The sequence below is a fragment of the Mustelus asterias genome, chromosome 6 (genome assembly GCF_964213995.1).
Source record: "Mustelus asterias chromosome 6, sMusAst1.hap1.1, whole genome shotgun sequence".
Classification (NCBI taxonomy): Eukaryota; Metazoa; Chordata; class Chondrichthyes; order Carcharhiniformes; family Triakidae; genus Mustelus; species Mustelus asterias.
Window position 1 is genome coordinate 142,134,383 of NC_135806.1, and position 21,582 is coordinate 142,155,964.

The 21,582-nt window shown below is 44.0% G+C and overlaps 1 protein-coding gene across 6 annotated transcripts in view; it reads left to right on the forward strand.

Annotated features, from left to right (window-relative positions):
- The window catches only part of lifra (LIF receptor subunit alpha a), a 222,714-nt gene that overhangs the window by 125,635 nt on the left and 75,497 nt on the right, over positions 1 to 21,582 (forward strand). The window contains exon 1 of one of the 6 annotated variants that reach the window (XM_078215240.1): positions 56 to 224. The exons of 3 other annotated variants lie outside the window; for them this stretch is intronic. The gene's annotated coding sequence lies outside the window, so the exon portion shown is untranslated. Of the gene's footprint in view, positions 1 to 55; positions 248 to 362; positions 476 to 21,582 lie in introns of those variants that run through there. 2 more of the 6 variants (XM_078215242.1, XM_078215245.1) reach the window with 2 other exon arrangements.

The following is a 21,582-nucleotide window of genomic DNA, read 5'->3' on the forward strand; positions in this document are numbered from 1 at the left end:
CTTCCAATTCCCATCTGCTTGTAGTTACGGGCGGGGCGGTAGCTGGGGGAAGGGTAGCTTCTAAATCCATCCCATGACTTGGCTGTTTCTGAGTTTTGAGTGGGGATAGCGTCGTAGCTGAAGTCTCTCTTTCAATATCAATGACCACGCCAGGAATCGGTTCTTAAAACCCCGGAGTTTGGATTGTGGAGGAACAGACGGCTCGGAGCAGAGAGGGAATGAAGGTTTGTTTGTACTCCAGGTTTAGGTATGTGCGTGTATCTGGGCAGAATTCGGATGTGACTGGATTATCGAGGCGTCCTGTCCCCTTGGTACACCCACCCACCGCCACCACCCCATTAACCGCAAGTTTCGCACTACCCCCCTGCTCTGTGGTTATGTTATTTTCTGCGCAATTTGTACGGCATTTGTTTTCGAAGTGAAAGGCAGCCAGTGCCGGGGCTGCTGTAACATTGTAATCTCACCATGTTCCATGGTAACAGTGCTGTTCCATTACTAGCCTCGAAGTTATTTTTCAACGTGTCTACTGAACGTGTTACAGCAAGTATAGAACGATTAACAATTGTGCCTTTATGGCCAAAATAAACACGGTTGTTAGGATTCATTTAAAACAAAACTTCCTGAAGAGGCTATGGGACTGTTTTGAATTGCAATTTCGTGTTTAATGTTTTAAGATTTGTTGCCTGTGGGGAGGAATGGCGATATATAAACATGTAAAGTAAAACAAGACAGTTCCAGGTTATGATTTATCCTCATTAAAAGGGTTGTTTGCAGTACCTGGAGACTGCAGTCTGCTCAGAAGGCTGTGTGCACACAGTTAGGAGAATCTATTCCGCTTTGGCGACAGGAATTTGGCCCTTGGGTTAAGGCTTTAAGGAATTTTCGCAGGAGGTACACAGTGTCGTCAGTTGTCGCATTGATTGAAACAAGTTCAGTAAATAGCTATTTGAGTCCTTGGAGAGCATGGAGATTAAGATTTGTGGGAGGTTGTTCCAGTCCTTAATTGTTATTTGGGGGTGAGGGTAGAGAGAAGGAGAAAGGTGTTAGCAGAGGTGGCATGTTGGGGTGTATACAGTTGGAGTGTATACAGTTGGAGTTGTTTGGTTATGAACTTTTCAAGTTGGGAAACTTTTGGGGTTTGATATACTGCTTATAAATATTTAAGTGTCCATTCAAAATTTTATATTTTATGTCAATCTGGTAAGTTCAGGAATTCAGTGTAAAGGGGTAAGGAGATGCTATGTAATTTAATCCAAGGTGCAACAGTAAATGTATTGTTCACTGTTAAGGTAATTGGCAAAAGAACTAGGGGTAACAGGTGGGAAAACTTTAACGCAGCAAATGGTTAGAATTTGGAATGCACCTCCTGATAGGATGATAGATACAGCTTCAATTGTAGCTTTGGAGAAATAATGGAGAGAACATTTCAGCGTTATGGAGAAAGAGTGGGACTAACCGAATTGCCTTTGGAAAGGGCTGACTTGATTTGATTTATTATTGTCACATGTATTGGTATACAGTGAAAAATATTGTTTCTTGCGTGCTATAATTACAAAGGATACTGTACATAGGAAAGGAGAGGGGGAAGAATGTAGTGTTACAGTCATAGCTAGGGTGTAGAGAAAGGTAGGCCCATTCAAAAGTCTGATGGCAGCAGAGAAAAAACTGTTCTTAAGTCAGTTGGTGCCTCAGACTTTTGTATCTATTTCCTGATGGAAGAAGGTGGAAGAGAGAATGTCCAAGGTGCGTGGGGCCCTTAATTATGCTGGCTGCTTTTCTGTGGCAGCGGGAAGTGCAGACAGAGTTGATGGATGGGAGGCTGGTTTAAGTGATGGATTGGGCTTCACTCACAACCCTTTGTATTTTCTTGCGGCATTGGACAGAGCAGGAGCCAAGCTGTGATACAACCAGAAAGAATGCTTTCTATGGAGCATCTGTAAAAGTTGGTGAGAGTCGTAGCTGGCATGCCAAATTTCCTTAGTCTTCTGAGAAAGTAGAGGCGTTGGTGGGCTTTCTCAACTATCGTGTCAGCATGGGGAACCAGGACAGGTTGTTAGTGATCTGGACCCCTAGAAATTTGAAGCTCTTGACCATTTCCATTTCATCCCCGTTGATGTAGACAGGGGCATGTCCTTCACTATGCTGACAAAGACCTGATGGACTTTTATTACTCCATAATTTAAATAATGTGTAATAATTTAAGGGGATAACTTTAATGCCATAGGGAAGGCCGACTTTAAAGAGATTTGATTTGATTTTTATTGTCACGTGTTAGCATACAGTGAAAAGTATTGTTTCTTGCGCGCTATACAAACAAAGCATACCATTCATAGAGAAGGAAACGAGAGAGTGCAGAATGTAGTGTAATAGTTGTAGCTAGGATGTAGAGAAAGATCAACTTAATGCAAGGTAAGTCCATTCAAAAGTCTGACGGCAGCAGGGAAGAAGCTGTTCTTGTGTCGGTTGGTAGGTGACCTCAGACTTTTGTATCATTTACCCAAAGGAAGAAGGTGGAAGAGAGAATGTCTGAGGTGCATTGGGTCCTTAATTATGCTGGCTGCTTTTCCGAGGCAGTGGGAAGTGTAGAAAGAGTCAATGGATGGGAGGCTGGTTTGCGTGATGGATTGGGTTACAGTCACGACCTTTTGTAGTTCCTTGCGGTGCTGGGCAGAGCAGGAGCCATTCCAAGCTGTGATGCAACCAGAAAGAATGCTTTCTATGGTGCATCTGTAAAAGTTGGTGAGAGTCGTAGCTGACATGCCAAATTTCCTTTGTCTTCTGAGAAAGTAGAGGCGTTGGTGGGCTTTCTTAACTATAGTGTCGGCATGGGGGGGACCAGGACAGGTTGTTGGTGATCTGGGCACCTAAAAACCTGAAGCTCTCGACCTTTTCTGCTTCGTCCCTGTTGATGTAGACAGGGGCATAAAATTGGATAGTATTAATTAATATAAATTGTATTAAATAAAACACAGTATACATAAATAATTGAAAAATAAATGGGAGTAAGGAATTGCTAAATTAACATGCATGTGCATGTGTATATACTATATACCATAAATAGTTAATTTTTTAAAGCAAAATGATGGAATTCCTGAGACCTATTGTCTGCAATTTATGTACCATGTGGGAACTCTGGGACACTTCTAATGCAGGAAGTGTGTCTAATTCCGTGCTGTCCGATATGTCAGCAACTAGCCACATGTGGTTAATTAGGAACCCAGCTATGGCTCATTGCAGTTCTGATTAATACATCAAAAATTAGTGATAGGCATTTTGGGGCTGTGTGTGTGTTCTCAACACTCACATTAACTTTTCTGCTCATTTCTTGAAATAGTGGGTGTTTTATTTGGCTACTGTAATTGTAAATGTGTAAGTATATTTACACATATGAAGTACATTTATCTGTATCATTTGAGGGATGTAAAGCATTTGACTAAAATTAGTGTGCACCATCATAGCGACAAGTGGCAAATTGTCAATTTCTGTTGGACAACACGGCTCGAGTTGTTAAAGCTAAAACTCGGGGTTCCTGAGCTCTAGGAATGCCTGGAGTCACTGCAGGACTGAGGCTGAGAATTTCTTGGCGCACACATTCCTGCAGTCAGAGAGTCTTTAGGAGGATAGATAATGGGTGGCCATCTGGCGTGTAGGAGAAGGCAGACATTCTCTTAGATTGCGGCATTTTCAAATCAATTTTCAGTGCTGAATACCAGCAAGGTGATGGACATGCATCACTGGCATTGTGGGGAAAGGAATTGCGGTGGGATATAGTGAGCAGTAGCAAGTCAGGGAAAATAGAAGACTTAATAAACAACCATTACTGTAACTGCTGGTATGAGTCCTGTATCGTATATTTCGTCCCTAGTGTCTCGGTAAGGAACGTCACTAAGTGCAGAACATTTTGAGAGGAGCAAGGAAACAGCCAGAAGTCATAGCCAGGTGGGAACTAATGACATAGGAAGTAAAAAGGACTGCGGTCCTGTGTTAGGAGTTACTGTTCTTGTTAATATGGCAGAGAATTGGCATCATGATGACATGGAGGAAAAAGGTGAATGGAAGACTGGGAGAGGCTATTAACACTAGAGTAAAAAATAGTTCAGAAATAGAGATAAGACTAGGTCAATGCAAGGCTGTCCAAGATGGAATGCAAACATGCAGAGCACAATGAATAAAGTTGGTGAGTCGTAGGCTCAAGTAACCACATGGGATGATAATATATGGCAATAATAAAGACCTGCTCAAGGAGAGGAGTATTAGGAACTTAATATTCATGACTGGAATGTATTCAGGAAAGATTAGGAAGGGTTACAAGGAGGTGGGTGATCAAATAAACTATTACAGCATTAAAAGGGCTGATGTTGCTGAGTGGGTAAAGACAAAATCTAGTGTGTTGGAATTAAGAGCAACAGAGTTGCTGCATCAACAATACTGGCCACCAAATTGTGGGGAGTGGAAAGGAGCACATTTCCAGGCAAATTTACTGAAAGATGTAATAACTGCAGAGTGATGGTGATGGAAACTTCAATTATCCCAATATACTGTAGTAGTAATAGTATAAAGGGCCAAGAGAGAGAGGGAAGATTTCCTGAAATGTTACAAAAGATTGCTCAGTGTGTTTCCAATGAGAAAGGAAGCAGTGCTGGATTGAGTTTAAGAAATGAAGTGAGGCAGTGGGGAAGCATTTGGGAAATAGTGACCATATCATCAAGTTTAGAATAGTTATGGAAAATGAAGGTAGAAACAAAGAAATAGTGTCAGTAAGGCAAAAAGATTTATTAGAATCAAAAATTCTTCAGCAAAACATTGGGAGATCTTCAAGGGGCAATTGGTTCTGATGCAGATTAAACATTAATCCCATGATGGGGAAAGGAAGGACATCCAAATGTAGCATTCCCTGGATGACTAAAGAGAGAGAAATTAAAATGAGATAGCAGAAGAGGTTGATAATATAGAAACTTAGAGAACTTCAAAAGGACATAACTGGCATAGAGACAGGTTATAAGAATTGATTAGCGGCTTACATCAAAGGAAACACCATAACTTTTTATCAAGATATAAATAGTAAAAGGGTATTCAAAGGATGGCTGGAGTTGATTGGGGAGAAATTCTTGTGCAGGGAGAGGATACGTCTAAGGTATGAACTCAGCACTTTTTATATCTTCACTAGAGAATTGGCTGCTGCCAGTGTAAAGGAGAAGGCATGGAAGATAATGGACAGAATAAAAATAGATGATAACATAAGAACTTAAGTCTTAGGAGCAGAAGTAGACCATTCAAGCCTGCTTTGCCATTCAATTAAGATCAAGGCTGAGATAGTTGTAGTCTCAACTCCACCTGTCTGTCTCCCATAACTCTTGACTGCCTTGTCTATCAAAAATCTATCTAACTTAGCCTTTAATAAGTTAAATGTCCCAGCCTCCATTGCTTTCAGGGGAAGAAAATTCCACAGACAAGCAACCATGGGCAGCACGGTGGCAAAGTGGTTAGCACTGCTACCTCACAACGGTAAGACCCAGGTTCGATTCCGGCCTCGGGTCACTGTCTGTGTGGAGTTTGCACATTCTCCCCATGTCTGCGTGGGTTTCCTCTGGGTGCTCCGGTTTCCTCCCATATTCCAAAGATGTGTGGATTAGGTTGATTGACCATGATAAATTGGCCCTTAATGTCAGAGGGACTAGGAGGATAAATATCTGGGGTTATGGGAATAGGACCTATATGGGATTGTGTCAGTGCAGGCTCGATGGGCCAAATGGCCTCCTTCTTGATTCTATGATTCTGAGAGAAATAAAATTTTCTTCATCTCTGTTTTACAGGGGAGGGCTTTTATTTTCAAACTGTTCCCTTGGTGACCACAATTCTGTGAACTTTAGGATAGTAATGGAAAAAGATGAGTGTTGTCCTATGGGTAAGGTACTGAATTGGGGGAAGGCTAACTACAGCCTGATTAGGCAGGATTTGGTGGCTGTTGATTGGGAGAGGCTGTTCGAGGGTAAATCCACATTTGGCATGTGGGAGTCTTTTAAGGAGCAGTTGATAGGACTGCAGGACAGGCATGTGCCTGTAAAGAGGAATGATAGAAAAGGTAGGATTCGAGAGCTGTGGATAACCAGTGAAATTGTGGGTCTAATCAAAAAGAAAAAAGAGGCATACATGAGGTCCAGGCAGCTAAAAACAGATGGAGCACTGGAGGAATACAGAGAAAGTAGGAAAGAACTCAAACAGGGACTTAGCAGGGCAAAAAGGAGTCACGAAATGTCCTTGGCAGACAGGATTAAGGAGAATACTAAGGCATTTTATACATACGTTAGGAACAAGGGGGTTGTTAGGGAAAGAATCGGACCTCGGGGACAAAGGAGGGGAATTATGCTTAGAACCAAAGGAAGTAGGTGAGATCCTAAACGAATACTTTGCATCAGTATTCACAAAGGAAAGGGACATGTTGACTGGTAGTGTCTCAGAGATGTGTTGACCCGCTAGAAAAAATCTCAATTGCAAGGGAGGAAGTGTTAGGTTTTTTAGGACAGACAAATCCCCAGGGCCAGATGGCATCTATCCTAGACTCCTTAGGGAGGCGAGAGATGCAATTGCTGGGCCTCTAACAGAAATTTTTGTCTCTTCACTGGACATAGGTGAGGTCCCAGAGGATTGGAGGATAGCAAATGTGGTCCCGTTATTTAAGAAGGGTAGCAAGGATAACCTGGGTAATTATAGGCCGGTGAGCTTGACGTCCGTGGTAGGGAAGTTGTTGGAGAAGCTTCTTAGAGATAGGATATATGCACATTTAGAACTGAATAATCTCATTAGCGATAGACAGCATGGTTTTGTATGAGGGAGGTCATGCCTCACAAATTTGGTGGAGTTTTTTGAGGAGGTGATAAAAACGATTGACGAGGGAAGGGCCGTGGATGTCGTCTATATGGATTTTAGTAAAGCGTTTGACAAGGTCCCTCATGGCAGGCTGGTGCAAAAGGTTAAATCTCACGGGATAAAAGGTGAGCTATCTAGATGGGTGGAGAACTGGCTTAGCCATAGAAGACAGAGGGTAACAGTGGAGGGGTCTTTTTCCGGTTGGAGGTCTGTGACTAGTGGTGTTCCGCAGGACTCTGTACTGGGACCTCTGCTGTTTGTGATATATATAAATGATTTGGAGGAAGGTGTAACTGGTGTGATCAGTAAGTTTGCGGACGACACGAAGATTGCTGGAGTTGCGGATAGTGATGAACATTGTCAGAGAATACAGGAGGATATAGATAGGCTGGAACATTGGGCAGAGAAATGGCAGATGGAATTTAATCCAGATAAATGCGAAATGATGCATTTTGGTAGATCTAATGTAAGGGGTACAATAAATGGCAGAACCATCAGGAGTATAGACACACCGAGGGACCTGGGTGTACAAGTCCACAGATCCTTAAAGGTGGCAGCACAGGTGGAGAGGGTGGTGAAGAAGGCATATGGCATGCTTGCCTTTATTGGACGGGGCATAGAATATAAAAGTTGGCATATGATGTTGCAGCTGTATAGAACGATGGTTAGGCCACATCTGGAATACTGCATCCAGTTCTGGTCGCCACACTACCAGAAGGACGTGGAGGCTTTGGAGAGAGTACAGAGAAGGTTTACCAGGATGTTGCCTGGTATGGAGGGTCTTGGCTATGAGGAGAGATTGGGTAAACTGGGGTTGTTCTCCCTGGAAAGACTGAGGATGAGGGGCGACCTAATAGAGGTGTATAAAATTATGAAGAGCATAGATGGGGTGAACGGTGGGAAGCTTTTTCCCAGGTCAGAGGTGACGCACACAAGGGGTCACGGGTTCAAGGTGAGGGGGGCAAGGTTCAACACACATGTCAGGGGGACGTATTTTACACAGAGGGTGGTGGGGGCCTGGAATGCACTGCCAAGCAAGGTGATTGAGGCGGACACGCTGGGGTCGTTTAAGACTTATCTAGATAGCCACATGAACAGACTGGGAATAGAGGGATACAAAAGAATGGTCCAGTGGGCACATGAGTGGCCCAGGTTTGGAGGGCCGAAGGGCCTCTTTCTGTGCTGTATTGTTCTTTGTTTATTCTCCCCAAGAGGAAACATTCTTTCAAGTCCCCTCAGAATCTTAAATGTTTCAATATGATCACCTCACAGTCTAAACACTAATGAGTATCGGCCTAAACTGCTAAACCTTTCTCTGTAAGATAAACCCTTTATCCCAGGAATGAGTGGCGTGAGCCTGAATTGTTGCTAATGTAATTATATTATTTTTCAAATATTTAGACCAAAAAGACACACTGTATTCCAGATGTGGTCTCGCCAAGGCTCTGTACAACTGCAGTAAAACGTTCCTACAATACTCCATTCCCCATGTAATAAACATTCCACTTGCCGCCTTAATCATTTGCTGTACCTGCATACTAACTTGTACAAGGGCACCCAGATCTGCAAATGCAAGACGCAAAATGTAACCAAATTCTTTAACAAGGAGAGAGAAAACGGAGAACTACAGACTTGATATCAGTAATGGGGAAAAGACTCGACTCTATTATAAAGGATGTGATAACTGAACACTTAGAAAACAATGGGCATATTAGGCAGAGTCAACATGGATTTATGAAAGGGAAATCACATTTGACACAGCTGTTGGGAGTTTTCTGAGGGTGCAACAAGCAGAATAGGTAAGGAGGATGTGGTGTATGTGGATTTGCCGAAGGGTGCAACAAGCAGAAGGGTGCAACAAGCAGAATAGGTAAGGAGGATGTGGTGTATGTGGATTTGCCGAAGGGTTTTGGAGGTTATTGAACAAAAATGTGGGGTGAGGGTGGAATATACTGATATCGATTGAGAATTGATTAACAGACAGAAGACAGTAGGGATAAACCGGTCATTCTCAGGTTAGAGGACTGCAACTCGTGGGTTACCACAGACATCAGTCCTTGGACCCTAGCTAGTCACATTCTATACCGATGATTGGAATGTGGGGACCAAATATAATATTTCCAGGTTAGCTGATGAGACAGAATTGGGTGGGAATGAGAGTGGCGAGATGGAGGTTTCAAAGGGATTTAGCCAGGTGAATGGGTAAGAATATAGCAGATGGAATATAATGTGAATAATCATAGAATCCTACAGTGCCGAAGGAGACCATTCGGCCCATCGAGCCTGCACTGACAACAATCCATCCTAGGCCCTATCCCCATAACCCCATATTTACCCTGACGCTAAGAGACAATTTAGCATGGCCAATCAACCTAACCCGCACAACTTTCGACTGTGGGAGGAAACCGGAGCACCCAGAGCAAACCCATGCAGACACGGGGAGAACGGGCAAACTCCACACACACAGTTAGCCAAGGCCGGCGTTGCGAGGTAGCAGTGCAAGCCACTGTGTCCCCTAAGTGTGAGGTTATTCACATTGTTAGGAAAAACATGAGGGTGGCATGCTGGCACAGTGGTTAGCACTGCTGCCTCATGGCGCCAGGGACCCGGGTTTGATTCCCGGCTTGGGTCACTGTTTGTGTGGAGTCTGCACATTCTCCCCATGTCTGCGTGGGTTTCCTCCGGGAGCTCCGGTTTCCCCTCACATTCTGAAAGATGTGCTGGTTAGGGTGCATTGACCTGAACAGGCGCCGGAGTGTGGCGACTCGGGGAATTTCACAGTAACTTCATTGCAGTGTTAATGTAAGCCGACTTGTGACTAATAAATAAACTTTACCTCCGAGATAACAAGGTTGCAGTGGTTTTCTGATGGCTGGTAATTCCGTTTTATGTGAGGTGTCGCCTATCATGGCTTCAATCAATGTAAAGGCTTTGTTCATTATATTAAAAAATGTATAAAGTAGCTAGGATAATATCGATGTATATGTTTTCTTTCATGTTGGTTTTTTAGATTTCCAGTATCCACAGTATTTTGCATTTACTTTAGCCTAATGTTGATTGGGAAATGCTGAGACAATAATCAGGTATAAAATTGATTATAATTTTGAAAGAATGTGCTATAAATGAAAGCCTTCAGGGATTTTTTTAAAGGCAAATCATGTTTGAATGTTTTTTGAAGTAGTGGTAGTAGTGGTCGAAGCAGTAGTAATGAAGTGGAGAGGGTTGATGAAAATTGTGTAGTTGATTATTAATTCATTCTTGAGATGTGAGTGTTGCTGGAAATGCCAGCATTTATTACCCTTCCCAAATTATACCTGAATAAGTGGTGGTGAGCCACTGCCGTGAACCACTGCAGTCCCACTGCAGTGTTTCGGCAGGGTTTAAACTAGTGTGGCAGCGGGGTGGGGATCAAAACAGTAGGTCAGTAAGCACTGAGGCTCGGGTCGAGCTGGGGGCCAGGGCAAGGCTAGCTAAGAAGAAGAGCATTCTGGAGCAGGATGACCTGAGTGGGCCTGGAGGTCTGGAGTGCATCTCCTTCAATGCGAGGAGCGCAACGGGTAAGACAGACGAACTTAGGGCCTTAATGCTTACGCGGAATTTGGATGTGGTTGCGGTGACGGAGACATGGTTAAAAAAAGGACAGGACTGGCAGCTGAATATTCCGGGGTATAAGTGTTTTAGGCGAGACAGAGGAGGGGCTAAAAAAGGTGGAGTAGCGGTATTAGTTAGGGAGCATATTACAGCGGTGCAGAGGGTGGACAATTTAGAGGGGTCATGTAATGAGTCGCTGTGGGTGGAGCTCAGAAACAGGAAAGGTGCAATCACTATGCTGGGGGTATACTACAGGCCACCCAACAGCCCACGGGAAGTGGAGGAACGGATATGTCAGGAGATTCTGAATATGTGCAGAAAAAATAGTGTTGTTGTAGTGGGAGACTTCAATTTCCCTGGTATAGACTGGAAAGTGCTTAGGGCTGGGGGTCTGGACGGGGAGGAATTTGTAAAATGCGTACTGGAAGGTTCTTTGGAACAGTATGTAGATAGCCCGTCTAGAGAGGGGGCGATACTGGATCTAGTTCTGGGAAAAGAGCCCGGTCAGGTCGTCAAAGTTTCGGTAGGGGAACATGTGGCAAATAGTGACCACAACTCTGTTAACTTTAGGATAGTAATGGACAAGGATGAGTGTTGTCCTAAGGGTAGGGTGCTAAATTGGGGGAAAGCTAACTATAGCCGGATTAGGCAGGAATTGGTGGCCGTTGATTGGGAGAGGCTGTTCGGGGGTAAGTCCACGTCGGGCATGTGGGAGTCTTTTAAGGAACAGTTGATAAGGCTGCAGGACAGGCATGTGCCTGTAAAAAGGAAGGATAGGAACGGTAGGATTCGAGAGCCGTGGATAACCAGGGAAATTGAGGATCTGATCAAAAAGAAAAGAGAGGCATACGTTAGGTCCAGGCAACAGAAAACAGATGCAGCTCTGGAGGAATACAGAGAGAGTAGGAAAGAACTCAAACGGGGAGTTAGAAGGGCAAAAAGAGGTCACGAAATGTTCTTGGCACACAGGATTAAGGAGAATCCTAAGGCATTTTATTCATATGTTAGGAACAAAAGAGTTGTCAGGGAAAAAGTTGGACCTCCCAGGGTCAAAGGAAGGGAATTGTGCTTAGAACCCAAGGGAATAGGGGAGATCCTAAATGAATACTTTGCATCGGTATTCACAAAGGAGAGGGACTTGTTGACTGTGAGTGTCTCAGAGGGAGGTGTTGACATGTTAGAGAGAATCTCCATTACAAGGGAGGAAGTGTTAGGTTTTTTAGGTAACATTAAAACTGACAAATCCCCAGGGCTTGATGGCATCTATCCTAGACTGCTCAGGGAGACAAGAAATGTAATTGCTGGGCCTCTGACGGAAATCTTTGTCTCTTCATTGGACATAGGTGTGGTCCCCGAGGATTGGAGGATAGCGAATGTAGTACCGTTATTTAAGAAGGGTAGCAGGGATAACCCGGATTATTATAGGCCAGTGAGCTTGACGTCCGTGGTAGGGAAGTTGTTGGAGAGGATTCTTTAGAGACAGGATGTATGCACATTTAGAACAGAACAATCTCATTAGTGACAGACAGCATGGTTTTCTAAGAGGGAGGTTGTGCCTTACAAATTTGGTGGAGTTTTTTGAGGAAGTGACAAAAACGGTTGACGAAGGAAGGGTCGTGGATGTCGTCTATATGGATTTCAGTAAGGCATTTGACAAAGTCCCTCATGGCAGGTTGGTTAAGAAGGTTAAGGCTCATGGGATACAAGGAGAAGTGGCTAGATGGGTAGAAAACTGGCTTGGCCACAGGAGACAGAGGGTAGCAGTCGAAGGGTCTTTTTCCGGCTGGAGGTCTGTGACCAGTGGTGTTCCGCAGGGCTCTGTACTGGGACCTCTGCTATTTGTGATATATATAAATGATTTGGGAGAAGGTGTAACTGGTTTTGCCAGCAAGTTTGTGGATGACACGAAGATGGCTGGACTTGCGGATAGCGATGAACATTGTTGGACAATACAGCAGGATATAGATAGGCTGGAAATTGGGTGGAGAAATGGCAGATGGAATTTTATCCAGATAAATGCGAAGTGGTGAATTTTGGAAGAACTAATGTAGGGGGGAGTTATACAATAAATGGCAGAGCCATCAAGAGTATAGAAACACAGAGGCACCTAGATGTGCAAGTCCACAAATCCTTGAAGGTGGCAGCACAGGTGGAGAAGGTGGTGAAGAAGGCATATGGTATGCTTGCCTTTATAGGACGGGGTATAGAGTATAAAAGCTGGAGTCTGATGATGCAGCTGTATAGAACGCTGGTTAGGCCACATTTGGAGTACTGCGTCCAGTTCTGGTCGCCGCATTACCAGAAGGACGTGGAGGCTTTAGAGAGGGTGCAGAGAAGGTTTACCAGGATGTTGCCTGGTATGGAGGGTCTTAGCTATGAGGAGAGATTGGGTAAACTGGGCTTGTTCTCTCTGGAAAGACAGAGAATGAGGGGAGACCTAATAGAGGTGTACAAAATTATGAAGGGTTTAGATAGGGTGAACAGTGGGAAGCTTTTTCCCAGGTCGGAGGTGACGACCACGAGGGGTCAAGGGCTCAAGGTGGGAGGGGCGAGGTATAACTCAGATATCAGAGGGACGTTTTTTACACAGAGAGTGGTGGGGGCCTGGAATGCGCTGCCAAGTAGGGTGGTGGAGGCAGACACGCTGGCATCGTTTAAGACTTACCTGGATAGTCACATGAGCAGTCTGGGAATGGAGGGATACAAACGAATGGTCTAGTTGGACCAATGAGCGGCACAGGCTTGGAGGGCTGAAGGGCCTGATTCCTGTGCTGTACTGTTCTTTGTTCCCTGTGGTTAGGTACACCCATCGGCTTATCAGGAGAAAGTTTTAGGAAGTTGACCCAGCAACAATGAAGGAGCGGTGATATAGTTCCAAGTCAGGAAGATGTGTGGCTTGGATAGGAACTTGGTGGTGTTTGCCCATATCGGGAATGAAGTAGATTCCCACCCCAATGCCCCTTGTAATGTTCTCTTCTCCTTTACTGGGGAGGTTCTGATTCTGGCTGCTGTTTTTTTTGTCTCCATCCTTTGTTGGTCCCCATTCTGCTGTTTCTACTCTTAGCCCAGTTGAGATCAGCATAATCATTTAAGAGGTTGCCTTCACCACCTGGTTGATCCGTCCCTTAAAGTTCCTGCCGGGGGAAATGGCACCAACCAGCTTCATATGAGGGTCTACTGAGATGTCTTTTGATAAATTGTCATTGGGCAATTCTTAATCAATAAGACTAAGTCATGGAGTTATTACAACAGAGAAAGAGGCCACTTTGCTCATTCAGTCCATGCCAGCTCTCTGACTTTCATTGTACTTCTCCAAAAAAAAATGACAAACTGGGACATTTAGTTAATTTGATGGCTCTTATGTAATAGCTTGCTGCGAGTTTTCTGTTTCCCTATTCCCCTGAACAAAGAAAGTGACATTACACAAATTGATTTCAAATTGGGCGCAAAATTCTGCCAAGAGGTACACATTGCATATTCCCCCCCCCCCCCCCCCCCTCAGCTCTTTTCTCCTCTTACAGATGCTGCCAGACCTGTTGAGAGTTTCCAGCATTTTCTCTTTTGAATTCACCTACACTTACTGTCTCAGCACACTGAAGAATGACTGTGGTGACTGTGGCTCATGCAGGTGTAGTCCAGTGTGTCAGCAGCAATGTTCCCTGTAAGTTGCATGTGTAGCCACTCTCAGTAACACTGAAGGTACTGCACAGGCTTATTTAAGATGCTCTGTGAGCAGACAAAGAAATTGAAAGGTTCCCTGAACTTATTAAGAAGGCTAATGCACATGGGATACAGGGTGATCTGACAAGGTGGATTCATAATTGGCTTAGTGGTTGGAGACAGAAGGTGGTGACAGACGGCTGCTTTAGTGACTGGAGGCCATGATCAGTGGCGTACCACAGGGATCCGTGCTGGGCCCCTTATTGTTCGTCATTTATATAAATGACATAGATGAGTTACGTGGGGGTAGGATCAGTAAGTTTGCCGATGACACACAGATTGGCCGGGTGGTTAACCGTGAGGTTGAGTGTCTTAGGTTACAGGAAAATATAGATGAAATGGGTGGATAAGTGGCAGATGGAATTTAACCTGAATTGTGAGAGGTGATGCACTTTGGAAGGAGTAATTCGACAAGGAAGTATACTGTGAAAGGTCTGACACTGGAAAGTTCGAAAGAACAAAAGGACTTTGGCGTGTTTGTCCATAGATCTCTGAAGGCAGAAAGGCAGGTAAATAGGATGGTGAAAAAGGCAAATGGCACACTTGCCTTTATCAATCGGGGTATAGGTTACATAAGCAGGGAGGTCATGATCATAGAAATCATAGAAACCCTACAGTGCAGAAGGAGGCCATTCGGCCCATCGAGTCTGCACCGACCACAATCCCACCCAGGCCCTACCCCCACGTATTTACCCGTTAATCCCTCTAACCTATGCATCTCAGGATTCTAAGGGGCAATTTTTAACCTGGCCAATCAACCTAACCCGCACATCTTTGGACTGTGGGAGGAAACCGGAGCACCCGGAGGAAACCCACGCAGACACGAGGAGAATGTGCAAACTCCACACAGACAGTAACCCAAGCTGCGAATCGAACCCGGGACCCTGGAGCTGTGAAGCAGCAGTGCTATAACCACTGCGCTACCGTGCCGCCCGGGAGTTGTATAGAACTTTGGTGAGGCCACAGCTGGAGTACTGTGTGCAGTTCTGGTCACCACATTGTAAGAAGGACGTGAACACAAATGGGTGTAGAGGAGATTCACCTGGGATAGAACATTTAAGTTATGAAGAGAGGTTGGATAACCTTGGGTTGTTTTTGTTGGAGCAGATAAGACTGAGGGGCGACCTGATTGAGGTGTTCAAGATTCTGAGGACAGGGTGGATAGGGAGCAGCTGTTCCCCTTAGTTGAAGGGTCAGTTCCAAGGGGACACAAGTTAAAAGTGAGGGGTGGAAGGTTTTGGGGGGATTTGAGAAAAAACTTTTTTACTCAGTTGGTGGTGACGGTCTGGAATGCACTACTTGAGAGGGTAGTGAGGCGGGGTGCCTCACACCCTTTAAAAAGCACCTGGATGAATACTTAGCACGCCATAACATTCAAAACTATGGACCAAGTGCTGTCAAATGGGATTAGGTGGGCAAGTCGGGGCGTGCATCGGTGCAGACTCGATGGGGCCGAAAGGCCTCTTCTGCACTGTAGTATTCTGTGAGCTGCGCACAATGAAAAATATTTCAGAGGTGACGTTGCTCAGCGCCTTTAAGTAAATTTGACACGGTGAGAATTTGTTTTCAAGATCATCTGATCATCTGGATTATGTCAATTTATAATTCGATCTGGCGTTATACAATTCATTGTGAATATATTGAAGTAAAACAAGCTTTTGTGAGATAGTGACTGCAGTGAGAGCATCAATTCAATGTGGCTTGACTGATAAGATGACCTTTCATACGCTTACGTAAATGCAAGTAGTCATTCTGTTTCAAATTGTTCATCTTGGATCAAACTTCTTGCAGGGCTGTGCCAATAAAAGCATACTCCATCAATATTGCCAGCGGTTTTATAAATTTAGAGACCATTCTCACTGAGCATGGGAAGTACTGTCATTTACAGTGGCAAAGTTTGTGGATGTTAGTTTCCTGTATTTGAGTTTCCTGTATTTGAGAAAATCGCAGACCTTGGCTGAGTGTCTGGAGGTTCCTGCAAAGGCATCTGCGTGACTAGGATTATTTCTGTTGGTTCTCGTTGTTAAACGATGGACGTATAAATCCCTCAGTGTTCTGTAAGAGAACCTTGCAAGAAAGATAATTACTACTAGCAGCGGAATATGATACATTGAATTCAAATACTTATGTTCCAGTAACTCCCCTGATAGCTTTGTACTGATCAGAAAGTTTCAGGTTCAATTCCTGAGTTTGTAAACCACGGAGTGGCTGAGGGAGGTGCTGCTATTATTCCCTGGACCGCTGGACAGTGGTTCATGCTCTGGAATGGCCCCTTGTCCAAGACATTCTCTGATGGGAGAAATTTTATGCCACTTGGCTGTTGCCAGCAGCCCATTTGGACGGCTATAATTTTCTCCTTTTAGCCTTGTTTGTTTTTGGGATAATGCAATATCTACCCACTTGCCAACCATTATTAGTGTTTCCGTCGCACTGCAAACGTTGATGGTCAGTGATGGAAGACCACCATTAGTGTGCGTGTGTCATGCCCAGCATTTGATGGGAGGTAATTTTCCTCGAAGATGCTTTCAATTAGGTGTAGTTTGTTTTGAATTTTAACCAGTGCAGTTATTAGTTAATAAGTGTTCTTTTTGAAAATGCAAAGGTTCAGTACGGAGTTTTTAAATTCGTACATGGGTACCAGCCCAACAGTTGTTCGCCTTCCTTATTTGGCCCCGAGAAGGTAATGGTGAGCCGAGTTCTTGAATAGCTGCAGCCCATGTGGCTTTTGACCGAGCAACAGTGAATGGTTCCAAGTCAGGATGCTGTGCAGCTTGGGAATTATGTTCCCATTTGGCTGATACCCTTGTCCATCTAGATACTTGAGGTTGAGTGTTTGGAAGGTGCTGTTGGAGGAATCTTGATGAGTTGCTGCAGTGCATATTGTAGATGGTACACGGCTGCCATTGTTCATCAAGGAGCAAATGTTTAAGGTGGTGGGTGGGGTGATGATGAAGCAGGCTGCTACATCCTGGATGCTAGCAAGCTTCTTGAATGTTGTTGAAGTTGCATTTATGTCGGCAAATGGACAATATTCAATTAATTTACTTTTGATTTCCTTGTGAGCTGTTTTTGCGGATGTTACTGATGATTTTCTTTTACCAGCATAATGTGAAGTGGTTTGAGACGACTTCTGCACTAAAGCACTACACAAATATAAATTATAGTGTTCTTTATATTCGTAATTTCATTAAAATATTTAATTGTATAAAACACTGGTGAGGCCACAACTGGAGCATTGTATGCAGTTCTGGTCACCACATTACAAGAAGGATGTAATTGCTCTAGAGAGAGAGTGCCAAGCAGGTTTACAAGAATGCTGCCAGGGCTGGGCTGGAAAAGTGTAGCTATGAGGACAGATTGGATAGGTTGAGGTTATTTTCTTTGGAACAAAGAAGGCTGATGGGTGACTTGTTAGAGGTGTACAAAAGTATGAGGTGAAGAGATAAAATGGACAGGATAAAATTATTTCCATTGGTGGAGAATTCTAGAACCAGGGGACATGGATTGAAGATAAGTGGCAGTAGGTGTTGAGGAAGAATGTTTTACGCAGAGAGTAGTGGGTGTCAGGAATTCGCTGCCGGAGTTGGTGGTGGAGGCAGAGATCCTGAACTCTTTTAAAAAGTACCTGGATCTGCATCTTACATGCTGGAAGCTACAGAGCTAAGGGCCGGGTGCAGGAAGGTAGGATTTGAAAGGGCACCTGGGTGACCTTGGGCTGGCATGAACAGGATGGACCGAATGGCCTCCTTCTGTGCTGTGACTTTTCTATGGTTGTATATCTATTTAAATGTGTTTATGATATGAGACAACCTACAGTCCACCTCATCCAGCTGCGGGAAATGCATACTCATAGGCTTGTTGGGTTATGCATTTTAGTTCAATATTTTAAAAAGCTGGAGCGTTTTTTCAGAACAAATTATTTCTGGAATTAAATATTGAATTGCAGTGTACTCAAATTTACCTCATCCTTGGGAAACGGAAAGGAGCCGTGAAGGAAACCTGACAATGAAAGTTGTAAGGAATAGCAGCAGTGGGCTTTTCACAATCAACACTTTTTTGTCTTATCTTGGAGAGGTGCCTAGGAAGAGTTTACAGCAGTGAACCTCCTCCGCTCCCAAGAAGCTGCAATTGGTTTTAGTACTCTCGGTTATGGAGGGGCAGAAACATATTCAGCCTTAGTTCCTGCTTCTGAGCACACAGTACCAGGTGGGGTTTTGTGTGCTTATGTTGGTGAGAATGAGATAATTTCCTAACATATGGGTTTCATGGTTGAGTACCTTGCCAAGAAATACTGTCTAGCCACTTGGATATACAATCTTTTTGTTTAATGCCTCACCCAGTACGATGTAAAGCACAGCTACTTGGATGTAGTATTAGATTTTGATGTCTATTGAGCTGCACCCCAGTAAGCCTGCGGGCGGGACCTTCCGGCCCCGCTCTCCCTGAAACTGGAAAATCTGGCCTGAGATCATCAAACCTTTCCATGGTTTCCCCCCCCTCGCCCACAATGATTTCCGTGATGGGCGGAATAGGAAAATGCGCCCCTGCATGTCTTCAGTCCCTCATCACACCTTATCTCGGACACAGTGCAGCAAAGCAGTTCATCTGTTCAATTATGTTTGAAGTGCAGTGAATGTTGTTATCCAGGCAAGCTTAGGGATGGAATTATTTCCAGCATTTTCTGCTGTAATCTCTAACTAAATTGGCTGCTGTTTAATCGACAAACCCTGGAGATAACAGAACTACAGGGAAAGGTTTTTGATCCTTTGACATTGTGATATTTCTAACAGTGAGTGAAGAATTACTTTCTTTGATTTGATTTATTATTGTCACGTGTATTGGGGTACAATGAAGAATATTGTTTCTTGCGCGCTATACAGAGAAAGCATACTGTTCATAGAGTACGTGGGGGGAAGGAGAGAGTGCAGAATATAGTTTTACAGTCATAGATCCTAACTTCTTACAAATCAGTTAGAAATTAACTGCTTGAGCAATAAAAATATTGAGAACCACTTTGAAATATCAAATTGCAACATTGTCAAGAGTGATCTACTTAAAGCTTGCCTGTAATATATTCAATTTATGTATGTCATGTGCTCCTAATTTGAGCATTGTCATTGTGTGGTAGACTGTTATGTTTGTAGCTGCGCACTTCCTGCCTGAGATGAAGTTTTGTGTGTCCCAGAACATGCTGATCTCTATATCTAAAGTTACTGCATGATAATTGGGGAATATTTGCTTTATCTTGATCTTCTGAGAGTAATGACAGGAGAGATCCATTAGTATATGTGAATGTACCAACAGGAGGCTACCTACAGTAGCTCACCTGGCTAAGACAGTCAACTGTTCAGCCATTCGAGTGAAAAAGCCCCAGCTTCATTCCCCACCTATGAGCTGATCTCACCTGGGGAGGTAGAGGCCGTTGTTGTCCCTGAGCTGGAAGGGAAAATTGACAAGAATTCTGCTCCTGACAACTAAACATCTGTCTTTCTCTCCCCTCTGAAGACGCTCCCTCAAAACCTACCTGTTGGTAACTTGTGCTGATATCTCCATTGACTCAATCTGATCATGTTCCTATGAGACTTTATCACATTCAAGACATCATATAAACACAAGTTACATACAAGCAAGGAGCAGGAGTAGGCCATTCAGCCACTTGATCCTGCTCGTCATGGCTGATTTGATTGTAAGGTCAAATCTGCACCCCTACCTCTGACAACCTATCACCCCCTTGCTTACCAAGAATTTATCCACCTCTGCCTTAAAAACATTTACAGATTCTGCTTCCGTCACCTTTTCAGGAAGAAAGTTCCAATGGCTCATGACCCTCGGAGAAAGAATCTTGCCTCTTCTCTGTTTTAAGAGGGTGGCCCCTTATTTTGAAACAATGTTGTAGAGCCTGAGCATACATTGTCAATGTCATATGTCAGCAGGACTCTGCTGCGATGGCAACTCTGCTTCAATAGCCTGTCAACACTCCATTTCAGCTGCTGTCTTATGTTGCGGTTTTTGGCCAGGTATTGATAGTCAATACCTGGCCAGCAGCTGGAACTTTACCTCAACAGGAGGAAAGGGTGAAATTATCCCAAAATAAAGACACGAGAAAAGCTGACTGTGAATATTTTAAGTCAGGCTAAGGGTTTTTTCTGTAGTACTGATGTCTCCCCTTCTGACCAGCTCAATATCTTAGAATCCCAACAGTACAGGAGGCCATTCAGCCCATCGAGTCTATTTCGGCCACAATCCCACTCGGGCCCTATTCCCGTAACCCTCATTTACCCTGCTAATCCCTCTGACACTCGGGTCAATTTAGCATAGCCAATCAACCTAACCTGCACATCTTTGGACTATGGGAGGAAACCGGAGTACCCGGAAGAAACCCACGCAGACACAGGGAGAATGTGCAAACTCCACACAGACAGTCACCCGAGGCTGGAATTGAACCTGGATTCCTGGTGCTGTGAGGCAGCAGTGCTAACCATGCGCCATCGTGCCACCCCTAAGCATTAGCCAGAATAAAGTGTTATCTTGTCCCTTCTGAGGCAAAATTTGATGCAATGCAGTTAAGCCACAAACGGAAATTGGCCAGAGTCTAATTGAATTGGCAGTAACATAGCTCCACGCTGTTGTAGTTTGTGTAGTATTATTTGAAGGCTCCATCTAAGGCAGTGATTCACAGGTCAATCAATCATCACATTTACGATAAATAGATTTGGAAATCTTGGCTTCTGATCCCAGGGGATCACTAACTCTCATTTATTCTGGGTGGTTCTGTGAAGTGCAGACTCCAAAGCTGTTCTGATGCATTATTCAATGCCCATTTGTTTATGCTTGGATTCATGTAGAGAAATTCAGTTTTCTGTTTTATTCCAGTCTTGCATTGAGCCTTTGCTTTGTTTTTTTTGTTACTGTTGAAATAACATTGAATTACTGTTAAATATTTTCAGTTGATGATGAAATCAGGGGGCCCTCGGTAAGGATTCATCTCACCTGATCTTAGACTGTGCAATGGTTTCCTCAGCACCCCAGAGGAAGGGAGTGAGCGTTTGACCAGGTTTACTGTTCCTATTTGACATTCAATGATCCGTGCATGTGCAGATGTTAGGGGAGAAAAGAAATCCGATTCAGCTGGGATTACCTACATGATTGATCCCCTTTGGGGTATGGGCTCGGTACAGGTTCAGACATGACTAGTAGCCGTTGAGGTGTGAGGTACTGAAACTGTGCCTCAAAACTCAGAGCTGTCAGGAGACTTCTCAATGATAAATGGATCTTCGCAATTTTCAGAGCACAAAGCTGTTGATCTTGCAATATATGTTGTGCACAGGATGAGGCATTAGCCAGAATAAAGTGTTATCAGTTTCTAACAGCACTGTTTACAGTCTGCCGATACGAGGTATCCGG